Source organism: Carassius auratus, chromosome 28 (assembly GCF_003368295.1).
Source record: "Carassius auratus strain Wakin chromosome 28, ASM336829v1, whole genome shotgun sequence".
NCBI classification, from domain to species: domain Eukaryota; kingdom Metazoa; phylum Chordata; class Actinopteri; order Cypriniformes; family Cyprinidae; genus Carassius; species Carassius auratus.
The window spans coordinates 2,396,384-2,412,559 of NC_039270.1; the positions used below are offsets into that span (position 1 = coordinate 2,396,384).

The 16,176-nt window shown below is 41.9% G+C and overlaps 1 long non-coding RNA gene across 1 annotated transcript; it reads right to left on the reverse strand.

Moving 5' to 3' along the window:
* Positions 1-279: 279 nt before the first annotated feature.
* On the reverse strand, positions 280-4,654 carry LOC113047526 (uncharacterized). The gene is made up of 3 exons (XR_003276283.1): positions 2,686-4,654; positions 913-2,242; positions 280-803 (listed from the first exon to the last, which is right to left on the reverse strand). It is a non-coding gene; the product is annotated as an uncharacterized LOC113047526 (long non-coding RNA).
* Between the last annotated feature and the right edge of the window lie 11,522 nt (positions 4,655-16,176).

Sequence of the window (16,176 nt, forward strand, 5' to 3'; positions counted from 1 at the left end):
TTTAGGCTTCAAAACCGCTATTGAGGAGTCTATGGGTGACGTCACGGACACTACGTCCATATTTTTTTTACAGTCTATGGTCTAAACAGACTATTTAATAATTTCATAGCCATGTTGAATAAAAAAAAAAACATGAAACAGGAGGGCAGTTAAGAACAGGTAAAACACTGAGATAACACATTATTCATATTACGTACCCCAAACAAATAGAATCTAATCTGACACATGGATGAATTGTGTCTTACTTAAACTTTTTGTTCAACAATTGCTTAAAAAATGAAACACCACAAACATGTCATTGATACCAAATCTTCCACAAAACAGACAAAAACTCATCAAACATTCATCCTCTCATCCATCTTGGATGATACTTTATTTCAGACAGAGACATCAAGCATCATATGCCTCTTGGTGACTGTTTTTGGCTCTGGCACGAGCCCCATGAAATCTTCATGCCTGTACCACAGGATGTCTTGTTTTAGAGGCAAAAAAACAAACCAAAAAAACAGTTAACTCCAAGGATAGACATTGTTTTCACCTGGATAGACTCTTCATCGACATCCTGAACAACACCTGGGTAGGCCTCCCCATCATAACAGACCACACACCATTCTCCCACCAAAGACATGGTTATTTCAGGCGTTGTATTGAGCTTCCCTTGGCATGGCTCTGTCTTCATAGTGGTTTTCTGTGCTTTGTTGAGGACCACAGACTCAGGGGCAAAGCAGAGGCAATGTTCAGGAGCTGAGCAGAAACAGCTTAGGATTTGCCAGGTGATGTGGCCGGACTTGGTGGTAAAAAATCTACAAACAAAAAGCACAAGTCATAATTTCACACAACACAAATATAAACTAAATGAAAACCAACACTTTGGACTGTTGTACTGCTTGTGTGGTGTGTGCTCAAGCTTACCTGGTGGATTTTCACCAGTTTCAAGCTGGTCTGGTATAGATCGGTCATATTCTTCTATCTCACTTTCTGTGATGTAGAAGAGCTTGATATTGACTTTTATTCTATCAGATTCTCAAAGAACATTCTCCCATCTGGAATGTCTGTTCCACCAGCAAAAAGAACATCTGCCCTCTGTTTTAAGGATGCGCCTTTCCATGGCCTGCCTCTAGGAAATTCCATGTGACCTTTTTAAATCCTAGCTGAAATGGAACAGAGCTGAGACAGAAGTAGTTCTTCTTTGAACAATATTGTGTTGTTGGTCCATCACTTATCATGTGCAGTGTGTTCAGAGAAGGGATGAGCACTTTGAAGTGAGAGACTACAGGGCTCAGATGTGTCCATATGGCTGAGGCATCCTGTCGCATCCCAGACTTGTTCTTTAGTGCTGCTGTGAAATTTTCCAACAAGTGTTGAATGGTTCCTTGGATTTGCTCCTTTACTGTTAAGTGAGCAGTGATTGTCACCTTATCACCACCTTTCTTTTTCTCTTTGATTTCAGTTTTGTTTTCACCATTCCATCCACTGTGTTTGCTCACCAGGTTGAAATGCAGCAGTTTGTACTTCTTTGTCTTGGCAACGGACACACTCTCTATACATGCAGGCTTTAGTTGGACTTTCACAACATAGGTAGTGCATTACGTTTTCAATTCTGTTTAAGATAAAGCAACTTATCAGCCATGAGTTGGATGTTTGCATGGGTCTTGCATAAACAGGTATCCCTGTCTTGAATGGAGGGTTTGAAGATCCAGAAAGGACGGTTCTCACAGAATTTACTGTATGAGATTTTCACCTGAGGATATTCCTCCTTGAAACTGTGATACAGTCTGAAAAGGGAGACATTGAGGTAACGCTTCTGCTTTTTGAATTTCTGTCTAGTTATGGTGTCTTTTTTTATGATTTGTTTTCCTTAAATTTTCTTTTAATGGTAGGTTTGCGTTCTCATTACTTTGGGGTTTGGACTGAATCCGCCATACCAACTCTTTCATTCCTTGCATTTGGCACATCCCTATTCTGATTCTTTTGTGTATGGATATCAGGAGATTCGGGAGGACTACTCATTGAAAGATAATTTTCTATTTCTCTTTTTTCTCTGTCCTTAGCTCTCTTCCTTTGTTGATTTACTTTCCATCGCTCAATTGGGAAACAAGATTAAAATTTTCCTGTTTCTGTTCTTCTATGATATCTCTCTTTCTCACTCTGCAGATACTGTGCATATTTCTCAGGATCATCTTTCAAATGTTTTCTGTAAGATTTGGACCTCTGGGCAACTGCATTTGGAGCCATGTCACACCTAAACACAACAGTGATAATAAATTAGTTTAATATTCTAAAAACAAATGCATTACCTAATTTAAAATATAGTGACTTTTAATTGGTAAATGTATATTAATTCTTTTAAGATAACATATTCAACATAAATTCTTTAAAGAACAGTAGGTTTAATGTATCTGCCATCATCACCACCACAACCTGTCATTACAAGCACAAGCGGTAATGTGCTGGTAATGACTGTGCCGGTAATGACACTTTTGTAAAAAACAAAAAACTAGCCTTACTAGCAAAGATGATAACTTTGCAAGTGTAGCTAGCTTTCAACATGTACACCATTTTAACTATTAAAGTGATAAAAATAATCCAAAAATGTAAAAAAAATTCAGAAATACAACACATATGGTAATGACGCATAATAAGTGTACATGCCCAACACAAAAAATAAAGAGTAGATTTACTTACTTTTCTGGACATCAAGGCATCAGTCTTGCAGCTTGAAATCCATGTGCTCCACTGTGAAATTAGGTTACCATGGCATGGAAAGTCCCTTATGCAGAGTATGTTGGTAATGACGTCTAAAACATGTGACAGGTAGAAATTAACCAAAATAAAGTACAAAATGCATATATATGCTTAATCTGTGTATGTAGTTTAATAGTTTTATTAGGTAACATTTAATTCATATGCATATTTTTTATTTATTAATTTGTCATCTTGTTTGACATATGGTATGCCATTCGAAAACTCTGGTGGCGGACAACACAGATAATATACCACAAAACCAAACACCAATAAAATGAGTTAAAATCATTAGTAAGACCAGCCATAAAAAAAGTCTAGGCTTGTTTTTGTTTATACTAATAAGTGGTGCTAAAATGTATTAGATTTAATTAGTTTTTAATAAAATTACACCCTGTGGACAGAAATAGGCCCGAATTCTGGGAAATACCCAGTTATAACATGGATTACTGGAACACTACAATTAGCCCAAGTCCATAATAAATGATTAACTGACTGCTCTCAAAAACGTCTCTCTCTACTACAGCAAAGATGAGGGCAAACTACTTTTCTGATAAACCACTTTGAAACTCTCCTCCTATTTTATTTTTTAATATATGTTATGAACAGAACTGTGCTATTTTAAACATAATGAAATACTTCAGTTATGGAGCGGTGTTTCTGATATCAGTGAGCGTGGAGTGGAGCAGGAGCGGGATAGACGTCACCAATGTGTTACATTTGACTGCTGCAGTCGGGGAAAATGAACCAAAAACACTGTTGTTAAAATATGTAAATATGTTAAAATATTCAGATGAAAGTTTATTGCTTATTAATGTATGAGAAAGAATTCAAGCAGGATACATGTCAAGCCAACGAGTCTGTGCTTATATTTTCTCTAAGGTACACAGTATAACACCATATTTTAGATTTGACACCCTTACTAGGTGTGCAGTATTATTTATATACTATGAATATTATTCTAAATAAATTGTGGCATCAGAGCATTAAAAGTTGTAGTCTATTTCAGTAATTTTTGGGGAAAAAGATATTTGTCGGTACACTGATTAAGAAATTGTTGCGTGTTTTATAAATGATTTCCTTTATTTTAGTCAAACTTGAGGCACTGTATTTTCGCTCTCATTATTTTGGCCTAATTAAAACAAGAAATGTACAAATTAAACTGCACAGTTTAACTAAATCCTTGAAACTCTAAAGAATGGACTGATTAATAAAATGTCCTCACATTTAAACTTAAGTTCTCTTATTATAATCAGCAAAATGCACACAGTAAAAAAAAAAGCTTAATTACTTGACAGCTTCTGTGATTTTAAAGGGAGCCTTCTTTACTTGCTTTCATATAATTTAAGTAAAAAAATAATAATTCAGCGGCTTTCGTGCCTTAAATGCAGGTGTTTATCATATTCCTTGCTGTGTGCCTGATGCTGAGTGCGACTCACAGCATTTATTCTTATTTGTCTACTTATTTATTATTATTATTTATAAATTTTGGATAATTGCATGTAAAAAAAAATGTTTACTTTGTAATGCATATGCAAAATGTGAATTATTATTTATATTCAAGTGTTTCAAATCAAAATTAAGCATAATGTAATTGTGAAGGTTGCATTTCTCTCTAAAGGCGCGTCCACGTGGAGAGAGTCAGCACTGGGAATTTCCTCTTGCAGCTGACAAGAAAAAAATTGTTTATTAATAAATAATTAAAATGTCTCCATTTTCACAATTATTAAGCTACTTCTGCCTGTGCTTTGTGGCAAACTTAATGCATGTGCTTGAGCAAATAATATATTAAGACTCATTATGGATTGTAGATGTAAATTTAATATAAATAAACAACTAGTAACTAGGAAAATCTTACGTGGGGGAAGACCTATTAAATACCCTTCAGGGCCCGTATTCATAAAGATCCTAAGAATCCTCTCAGAAAACTCTTAATTTAGCTTAAAAACTTTTACGTAGGAGTCTTAGCTTAAGAGCGATTCGGGATCGATCTGAGAGCAACTCTGAGTAAGGAAAAGACAAATAACTTTCAACTTAGTGAGGAGGCGGGGTTGACCCTGTTGCTATGTATGACACAATCTTTTGAAGACTGTGATTGGTTGGTTGTCCAAGAAGGAAAAAAAGGTATTTGATTGGCTTAGAATGATAAAAATTGTTTGACTCTTTCTAATTACAGTGATTGCCGTCCTATTTAAGTGGTGGTTTGAATGTTGGTTTTAAAGTATCAAACATGGAATCAAAACCAGGAAGGGGGGGGGGGGGGGGCAAACTGGACAGAGGATCAGGGTTTACTGTTAGCCCAGTTAGTGGATGAACACAAGGCCATTCTTAAAGGAAAATGTGGGCCGGGTGTCACAGCAAGGCACAAGAAGCAGACATGGGACCGTGTAGCACAAACTATTAACGTTTCATTCCCCCGCTTGTGCGCACCTATAAGCCTGCTATATTCATAAATGCAGTTTTTTGAGCCTGCAAGGTGGGAATGTCCAGTGAAACGAAATGAACTGCGACACAATAAGATGTTCTGAAAGTGCTGTAATTGTTTATGTGATCACTCTGCTTACAGAAGGTTGTGACAGACCCAAATCATCACTATTGCATTGTTGCATTTTCCCAGTTGCCAAATATCATAATGTCGGGTTTACTTTAATTTATATATTAAATTATCAATTATTATATAATCTATACCATCTTATTAACTCACTGTCATCCATTGTCTGCAACACATTTCTTCTGCATCTTTGTCTTTCTGCTATTTTCTCCTCTGCTAAGGAAACTCTTAAGCCTCTTAAAAGTCCTTGTCTGTTCTCCTAACAAGTTTGACCTCTTTTAAGGGTTAAGATGCTTTCTGAATTACTTTTTTCTTTACTAGGATTTTTTCTTTAATTTTAAGAGTAAACGCCCACATTTCTAAGAATTTTCTTAGAATTTTGTCACTAGGAGCTACTTTTTGCATTAAGATTCTTTATGAATACGGGCCCTGATCTCTGTTAAAGTTTCTAAAGCATTTTATACGCAATTGCATAAATTCTTTTTTCAGAATGGTCTGGAACGGAGAGGTACCTTAACACAGATTTTTCCTCTGAAAAACAAAAACAAAATAAATAAAATTTATATTTTATGTTTTGAGAATGGCCAACCCTTCTCTGCACATTATTATTGCTTCTGGTTTGTGCATTATAAATACAAATAGTAATAACTAATAATAATAATAATAATGTCTCCAAAAACTATTTTTTTAACTATTATCTGTAAAGCAAGTCTATTTCCTAAATCTACAAAAGCCTATAAAACATGTTCATAGACAGATACTTTACTGATGTCTGGACTCTCTATGGGATATAGAAAAACATAAAGAGATGGTATATTCAATATATTGGTTATGAATAGGCTGTGAGAATGTATATTTCACACTCTAAAAAATAGATGGTCCAGATCCGATATATATATATATATATATATATATATATATATATATATATATATATATATATATATATATATATATATATATATATATATTAGTGCTGTCAAAATTAGCACGTTAACGCATTCGATTAATTTGAAATATTTAACGCGTTAAAAAAAAATAACGCAATTAACGCGGTTGCAGTTTTTTATTTCCAGTTGTGGCCTACGTGTGTTCAACTTGCAAAGAAATATGGATAAGACCAAGGAAGGACTTTTAGACGGAAAGTTTCAGTATAAAACTCTGCCGGATTACTCTTCAGTCTGCCACAAGAAACATTACTCTTCATTTAGTCTGCCACAAGAAACAGCAACATTAAAATCATGAACTCAAATGTCATTGTTTAAATAAAAAAAAAACAATGACTGTAACAGTGCGTAAATCAGACCTTTCTGTAACGCTAACGTTAATAAGCTTAAACGAAAATAACGAAATAATTGTGTAGCGGAGTATTTTTTGTACACAGTGCCGCGAACTGTCAATCACTCCTGTACGCGTGCATCACTGTCCTCCTCAGCTGCAGCAACTTGCGCTCTCTCTCTTCATCAAGCTTTAAAACAAAAAGGGGACAAAAAGATCATATTGTCTTTGTGCATAGGCTATAGATTAATTAGATAAATGAATATCTAAATTGTGCCTTGCCGTCTACGGTATGTTTTTAGAACTTAGAAAAAAGATGCTGCAGCCAATGAACAGCCAGCGGGGGCTGCAGGACGACTCAACCTCCGCAGACAGTTTTTAATGTTTATCAGACAATAAATATTCAAGATTTTGCTTTAGTATAACTCACAACGAGTTTCACACACCTTCTCCGGCCACGTTGAGTTGTTGACACTTACAGTGGGAAAAGCGACACATGCGCTATTCACTTGTATAACTTAAGGGTGAATGGGTAATGTAGTTTCTGCTCTGGGTGGGATGAATTAGGAAGCTTGCATTGTGAAGGGCGCTCTGAAAATCGGCAGTGCAGGTAAAAGATTAAAACCTCTATTAAAACAGATGTCCAAATGAGCGTACCGGTACGCTACAAGCACGTTCTGGGCGCACGGAGAGGTGGCGGTACGCTCAAGAGCTATATTTGGAAGTGGCGGTACTGAGTACCGGTGAGTACTGGCCCACTTAAAGCACTGGCAATGACTATACTGTGGAATTTTTTTGCAGTCCACTTAGAATTCAACATGGAAATCATTTTTGTTTTTTATTGGCATTGATTGTTTTGAAATTCAAATGGTACTTACATGCCTGTGTTTTTATTTCTGTAATAAATATGGCTTTCAAGCCAACAGTTAATTTGGAGGATATTGATGGTTTATTGCAGGTATGTTGTTTACATGAGAAAATCTGTGTTACAAGTTAAACACAAATTCCAATAAACAATCATATTTTGAATTTAAATAGTTTCTTTGTCTTGAGTTTACATTAATTATTTACATTTTACATTTACATATCCAAAAAGTTTCAGTCTTTTAATTGCGATTAATCGCGATTAATTTTAAAAAATTGTGCGATTAATTAGTTAATTTTTTTTAGTTAATTTTTTTTTAATTGACAGCACTAATATATATATATATATATATATATATATATGTAGCAACAATCACTTTCTGGGGAATAATTAACTCAAATGAAGTGAATATTCATGAGTCTATGAATATAACCTGCTTATTTGCTTACAAATATTAAATTACCCAAAGAGGGTAATCTAGACAATCTGTTCGTCCCACGAACTGGAAGCTAGAATTCCTTATCAAAATTCAATGAAAATACCCTTCTTACAAACTCCAAGAAATATTAATCTTCTGATCAGGAAAAACAATATTTTCTTTGTCTGTACTACTTAGATTACCGAAATTAATTAATAGAAAACAAAGCTTGTAGCTTAGATCACACGATTCAGGGACTTAGATCTCAATGAGCAATAAATGTCGGGTCTCGGGGCTAATCACCTGCCTTTTGTGTGTGTTTGGGTCTCTTGTCAGCTCACCGCGTCTACCTGTTCGAGTTTTCCCCGCCCTCCTTGTTTCAGTGTTGTGAACCCTAATTACTCACCACCTGTTTTCTATGTTCTTCTAATTTTATCCCCTTATCAGTCCCCGTGTTTCTCTGTCTATTGTCAGACTGTTGTTACTCGTACCAATAGCTCCGATCTTCTAGTTATTCTTGGCACTCACCTTTGTCGTGTCTTGTCCTCAGGCTCCAGTGTGTTTAGCTGTTTTCTCTGCCCCCTGTTCCCCAGCGCAGAGCTCTTGGAAGCTTCAGTGTCATCCCTCCGGTCTCAGTGGTCGTACAAATAACTGTGGAACGTTACTCATCGGTTTGATTCATCTGCTTCGACTATTCTCCCAGTCACTACGAGTAATCCTGTGAACGTGACTCATCTGATCTACCTCCTCTGCTTTAAATAAAGCCTAGCGTAAACCCGCATCTGAATCCTGCCCATTTTCTCCTGACAGATCAGTCTGACCATATCATGGATTCAGCGGGATCTGATCCACTCCGCTCGGCTCTCGTGCAGCAGGGAGTTTTGTTAGGACAGCATGCCACCCAGCTCAACACCACCGCGCAGGATGTGCACGCTCTCAGTGCCCGAGTCTCCGAGCTCCTCACACGGGTGGACGACCTTCAGCGAGAGGCAACAAACCGGGGGTCCGTTCTTCACACCGGTATGGCCCACGAGTCCGAACCTCATGCCAACAATCCGCCGGTCTATGATGGCGATCCTAACGCCTGTCAAGCGTTTCTCTCCCAGTGCTCGCTGGTGTTTTCTCTGCAGCCCCGGCGTTACGCAAATGAGGAAGCCAAGGTAGCGTACGTCCTTACACTTCTTTCGGGCCGTGCCCGCGAATGGGGAATTGCCGTATGGAGATCGCGGGCTCCCTGTTGTGCTACCTTCACTGATTTTAGTCGAGAGATGGCAAAGTTATTTGATCGCTCAGCTCAGGGAGACGAGGCGGCGGCCCAGTTGTCGCGTTTGACTCAGGGGAGGAGCTCTGTCACGGATTACGCCATCCAGTTCCAGACTTTAGCGGCGGCGTGTGGCTGGAATGAGAGCGCGCTGCGCGCTCGTTTTCTTGAGGGGTTGGATTTTCAAATTTCTGATGAACTCGCGGCCATAGAGCTCCCGCGGGAATTGGATAATCTCATTAATCTCGCGCTCCGTATTGAGGGCCGTCTCAGCCGCCGCCGCAAACAACGGCAAGCGCCCGCCCCGTGGCGCCACCTAGAGTCCTCTTCAGCCAGTTCAGCCAGTTCTGCCGGCCGACAGCCCTCGGAGGAGGAGCCCATGCAGTTGGGTCGTTTACGGCTTACACCACAACAGAAGCAGGAGCGTCTGTCATCGGGGGCGTGTCTATACTGCGGCAGGGGAGGACACTTCGCCCTTCACTGTCCGTTAAAAGCCAGGGTCCACCAGTGAGGCGGAGAGTCCTGGTGGGCACGGTTCTTAATTCAAGCTCTCCCGCAGCACGGACTCAGCTGCCGTTCCAACTCTCTTTCCAGAGTCAGTCTCACACTGGGCTCGCCCTTGTGGATTCAGGGGCTGAGGGGAACTTCCTCGATGCTGCTTCTGCTCAACGTTGGAAAATACCGCTTATTCCTCTGGTTAGTCCCGTATCAGCATGGTCTTTAGCTGGCCGTCCCCTCACCACCATCACTCACATCACCCCCAAGATAAGCCTTCATATTGCTGATAGCCATAGCGAGCTGATTGAACTGTTTATTATTGATTCCCCTAAGGCTCCTTTAATCCTGGGGCATCCGTGGTTACATAAACACAACCCACACATTGACTGGGTCAACAATGCCGTTTTAGCCTGGAGTCAGTCTTGTCACGTGTCATGTTTGGGTGCTGTTTTTCCTCCTGTCTCTGTGTCTTGTGTTCCTCAGGAGGATCCCTCTGACCTGTCCGGTGTCCCCGCGGAGTACCATGATCTTCGGGCGGTCTTCAGTAAGGCCCGGGCCACCTCGCTACCCCCGCATCGCCCCTACGACTGTGCCATTGATCTTCTCCCGGGCGCTTCTCCGCCTAAGGGTCGGTTATACTCCCTTTCGGGTCCTGAGAGAGAGGCCATGGACAAGTATATACGTGAGTCACTCCAAGCTGGCCTCATCCGCCATTCCTCCTCTCCCGCTGGTGCAGGTTTTTTCTTTGTTCAGAAGAAGGACGGCTCCCTGCGCCCCTGTATTGATTACAGAGGTTTGAATGACATTACTATTAAGAACAGGTACCCCCTACCTTTAATGTCTTCTGCTTTTGAGTTATTACAGGGAGCTCGGGTCTTCACCAAGTTAGACCTGCGCAACGCCTACCACTTGGTGCGCATTCGGGAGGGGGATGAGTGGAAGACGGCATTTAACACCCCTTCGGGACACTACGAGTACTTGGTTCTTCCGTTTGGTCTTACCAATGCTCCAGCCGTTTTCCAGGGACTCGTCAATAGCGTGTTGGGTGACATGATCAATCAATTTGTCTTCGTGTATTTGGATGATATCTTGATTTTCTCCTCTTCTCTCCAATTACACTTCCAGCATGTCAGACGGGTTCTCCAGCGGTTGTTAGAGAATCAGTTGTTTGTCAAGGCGGAGAAGTGCGAATTCCACGCTGAGTCTGTTACGTTCCTTGGCCACATTATTTCTACGGAGGGGATCAAGCCAGATCCCGCTAAGATTGAAGCTGTTGCCCAGTGGCCGGTTCCTGACTCCCGGAAGGCGCTGCAGCGATTCCTGGGTTTCGCCAACTTCTACCGGCGATTCATCAGAAATTTTGGTCAGATTGCTGCACCGCTCACAGCCCTAACTTCAACTAAGGTGTCCTTCAGATGGAACCGGGAAGCGCAGGTAGCCTTTGACATTTTAAAGTCCCGTTTTGTCTCTGCACCTGTTCTGTTGGTTCCAGATCCTGAGGCCCAGTTCATTGTTGAGGTTGATGCTTCGGACGTCGGGGTTGGCGCAGTTCTATCTCAGCGTTCCCTCCACGATGGGAAGCTCCACCCTTGTGCATTCTTCTCTCGTCGTCTCAGCCCTGCAGAACGTAACTATGACATCGGCAATAGAGAACTGTTGGCGGTACGATTGGCTTTGGGTGAGTGGCGTCACTGGTTGGAGGGGTCAGTGCAGCCCTTCTTGGTCTGGACGGATCACAAGAACCTGGAATACATCCGTTCAGCCAAGAGGCTGAGCTCGCGCCAGGCCCGTTGGGCACTCTTCTTTGCCAGGTTCAACTTCACCCTCTCGTACCGGCCGGGATCTAAGAACACCAAACCCGATGCCCTCTCTCGTCTGTTCGGTGCTCCGGGGGGGGAGGTTGCGGCCGAGGCCATCCTTCCTGAGGGGGTGGTGGTCGGGGCTCTTTCATGGGGTATCGAGCAGCGAGTTGAGGAGGCCGGTCGAGGGGTGCAAGTGCCAGGGGAGTGTCCGGCGGGCAGGTTGCCGGTGCCGGCTGCGCTGCGCTCTGAGGTCCTTGAGTGGGGTCACTCATCCAGGTTAGTCTGCCATCCAGGGATTCGGAGGACGTTGTCTGCCATCCGACAGCGTTTCTGGTGGCCTACTATGGCCGCAGATGTTAGACAGTTTGTGTTGGCCTGCCCCACATGTGCCCAAAGTAAGCCGGTCAATCGCCCTCCTGATGGTCTGCTAAACCCTCTCCCTATCCCTTCTCGCCCTTGGTCACACATTGCCCTTGATTTCGTCTCAGGGCTTCCTCCGTCGAAGGGTAACACTGTTGTTCTCACAGTGGTGGATCGCTTTTCCAAAGCGGTTCACTTCATCCCCCTGCCCAAGCTGCCCTCCGCCCGGGAGACCGCACAACTGGTGGTGGACCACGTCTTCCGTCTCCATGGGTTTCCGGTGGATGTGGTTTCTGATAGGGGTCCTCAGTTTGTCTCCCGGTTCTGGAGGGAATTTTGTAGACAGATTGGGGCCTCTGCTAGTCTGTCTTCAGGGTTTCATCCCCAGACCAATGGGCAGTGTGAGCGGGCCAACCAGGATCTAGGAAGAATGCTCCGCTGTCTAGCGTCCAACAATCCGAGTTCCTGGTGCCAGCAGCTCTCCTGGGCAGAGTACGCTCATAACACGCTTCCGGTGGCCGCGTCAGGTATGTCCCCCTTTGAGTGTTCTGTTGGTTATAACCCACCTCTGTTCCCGTCACAGGAACCCGACGCAGCGGTTCCATCCGCCCTGGCTTTCGTCCAGCGCTGCCGTCGCACCTGGGAGAAAGTCAGGAGGATTCTGGTCCAAGCCTCTGGCCGAACCAAGACCGCAGCTGATCGTCGCCGGTCCTCTCCTCCCGCCTATGTGTGTGGTCAGCGGGTTTGGCTTTCTACCAAGGATCTGCCTCTCCGGGCGCCTTCTCGTAAGCTGGCACCCAGATTCATTGGGCCATTCCGCATCACCAAGGTGGTTAGTCCGGTGGCGATCAGGCTCAAGCTCCCTCCCACTTTTGGTCGGGTTCATCCGGTGTTTCATGTTTCCAGGGTCAAGCCGGTGTTCTCTTCCCCCCTTAATCCTGCTTGTAGTCGGCCCACCCCCCCGCCCCCTCGTCTTGTGGATGGATCTCCTACCTATACGGTTAAGAGATTACTCGATGAGCGGCGCCGCGGCAGGGGGTTTCAGTATCTTGTGGACTGGGAGGGGTATGGTCCAGAGGAGAGGTGCTGGGTGCCGTCCCGGGACATTCTGGACCGCTCGTTGATTGAGGACTTCCGGCGGCATCGAGGTAGGCCCCTTCCTAGAGCGTCAGGTGACGCTCCTGGGAGGGGGGGTACTGTCGGGTCTCGGGGCTAATCACCTGCCTTTTGTGTGTGTTTGGGTCTCTTGTCAGCTCACCGCGTCTACCTGTTCGAGTTTTCCCCGCCCTCCTTGTTTCAGTGTTGTGAACCCTAATTACTCACCACCTGTTTTCTATGTTCTTCTAATTTTATCCCCTTATCAGTCCCCGTGTTTCTCTGTCTATTGTCAGACTGTTGTTACTCGTACCAATAGCTCCGATCTTCTAGTTATTCTTGGCACTCACCTTTGTCGTGTCTTGTCCTCAGGCTCCAGTGTGTTTAGCTGTTTTCTCTGCCCCCTGTTCCCCAGCGCAGAGCTCTTGGAAGCTTCAGTGTCATCCCTCCGGTCTCAGTGGTCGTACAAATAACTGTGGAACGTTACTCATCGGTTTGATTCATCTGCTTCGACTATTCTCCCAGTCACTACGAGTAATCCTGTGAACGTGACTCATCTGATCTGCCTCCTCTGCTTTAAATAAAGCCTAGCGTAAACCCGCATCTGAATCCTGCCCATTTTCTCCTGACAATAAAACAATTCAATTCAAGCAGATTATAGGATTTAATAAAAACAGACTAAAGAGTACATAACTACCATTCACACGGAGTAAATATGAGTATATAGCAAAACGAAAGTACAATATAAAAACAAGATAAACAAACAAGAATAGTAATAATATAGATGAGAGAGAGAGAGAGAGAGAGACAGAGAGAGAGAGAGGGAGACAGAGAGAGAGAGAGGGAGAGAAAGTGAAAACCAATCTCAGCGTGACAATTTCAAACAGTTAACTTTGCAAGAGACCCCAAGGCATTGAATAATTTCACAAACATGGAATAGCCTAGACAACCTTAAACAGCAATTTTAGTTGCGATATAAGAAAGTACTTGCTTTGATCTGGCTCTTGTGTGTAGCTGGGTCCAAATTGTCCGTCGCTGCGGCTTCAGTGTGGTCCTTTCCAGAGCAGATGATGCGTGAGCTCGATGGTTAACGCGAAGGTAAACTTTACCACAAGATGATTAGACTTAAGTTCGTTTGGCTCGTGAAGACAATTGAACGAAGTCAAATATCAGAAGACAATAAAGAAAAACTAAAATGAAACGAAAAGTAAAGAAGAACAAACAGAGAACTTCTTGAAGTCAGGTTTCAAAGCTGGGAACCCTCTTTTCTCTCTGGCAGAATGCCAAGAATACAGGTTTCCCTGAGCTTTTACGTAAACTTAGGTTTACACCTATCTTCCAGTATGAGCCAATGAAGTGTAAGAAACTGAGGCGGGAAAAATCTTCTTTGTTTGCTGATCTCCGCCCACTGGTCTAATTTATGGCGATGACAAAATTAAACATTTTTCTTAAGCAAGATCGTTCCTCTATAACAATGCATCTTTTTGTAATTTGCTATCAAGATTAGTTACAGTCGTGTTTTTATGATTATACAGACACCAAGAACTATGATTTTACCAATCAAGTATACAGAGATACAGAGTTATTCTTAACTAAATGCATATAAAGTGTGCATTAAACACACAGTAACATTCGTATATTCCACTATGCAGCATAGATACATTTGACCATAAAAAGGGAGACATTAAAATACATTTAGAGGTAGTTTTATAGTAAAAAGGTCCATGGGCTAACCAAAAATGCCTGTGCCTGTTTGTGAATGTGTGTGCGTCTTGTGAATATGTGTGCGTCTGCTTCGCTGGAATGTGTGATAGCGCCGTGAGTGAAAAGGGCGGGTGTTTGTCTTCCCTCTGAAGTTCGATATTGTATCTCTGGATAGTCTCCAAGGCGTTATAACTCTCATCCACTCTCATCCGGCGCCCAGGGAGGTGAGTTATGTTGGAAGAGGGTTGTAAAACAAAGGTCCTTGTTTTTCTTTAACTACATTCTGGTCTTTGAGTGTAGAATGTGTTTAAGAGTCAGGATTCATTAATATGGAACAGATGGTTGAATACCATCCGCTCATTGGTGTTACAATATATATATATATATATATATATATATATATATATATATATATATATATATATATATATATATATATATATTCTTATTCATTTTTAACACATCTTTAGTTATGTGGTGGCACAGAGTTGGACCCTTTTGACTCCACACAGAAACAGTAACGCATGCGGCATGACATCACTTTGTTTTCAAGAGCTGGTGTGAATAAATATAGTTTCAAACTCAAAGAGACATGATAGTCTGCGCATGACCTGATATTTCATTCGGACCCAGAATACAGCGAGATGAACATCACAGAGCGCTAAACTCTCATGCAGTGTGTGTTTCATTCATACTCTAAGCCGGAGCGCGCTCTCGCGCTGATATCAGGAAATTCCTAATATGGACAAAAGCGTCCAGCTATCGTTGTGGTGCTCACAGGACAACAGAAACTTATGCAAACACGAAGACCTTAATATATGATCACGACAATAAATTGTTTTTCAAGTCATCTCCAGCAGGTGATAAATAAAGTATATGAACAATGCAATGCTAATTGACATAGCATTTATAACAGTATAGAAACTATTCTGCCTTATGTGATAAACAGTGTTTGTAGTATATAAACAAATCATTATTATTTGTTATTGTCCAGCATTTATAGATTTCTAAGCCAATTAAAAGCTAGAAATTAGAGAAAAATGAAAGTTGCCTATACTACCATGTAACGAATTAAAACTTCCTAATCATCGGAAGAAGGAGGCGGGAACCGGCGGACAATCAAATAACATTTTAATAATTCAAAATAAACACAAAACCGCGAGCCAGCCCCTCACGGACAACTGGTGCGCTCAAATAAAAACCAAAACACAACTAAAAGCCCAAGACTGGTGCTCTCTCGTCCTTCACTGATGTCGCTCCAGTTTTATATATCCTTCCATCTCCTACGTGGGACTCGAGACCCGCGGTGGGACGCAGGTGTCGCTGATTTCCCAATCATTTCGCCGGGCCTCATTCCTTGTTCCCACGTCCCTTGGCCCCGCCCCACTCGCCACATACCAGTCAGAAGTTTTTGAACAGTAAGCTTGTTTAAGGTTTTTTTTTTTTTTTTTTTTTTTTTAAAGAAGTCCCTTCTGTTCACCAAGCCTGCATTTATTTGATCCAAAGTACAGCAAAACAGTAAGATTTTGAAATATTTTTACTAGCCTATTTAAAAAAGCTGTTTTATATTAGAATATATTTCAAAATGTTATTTATTGAACA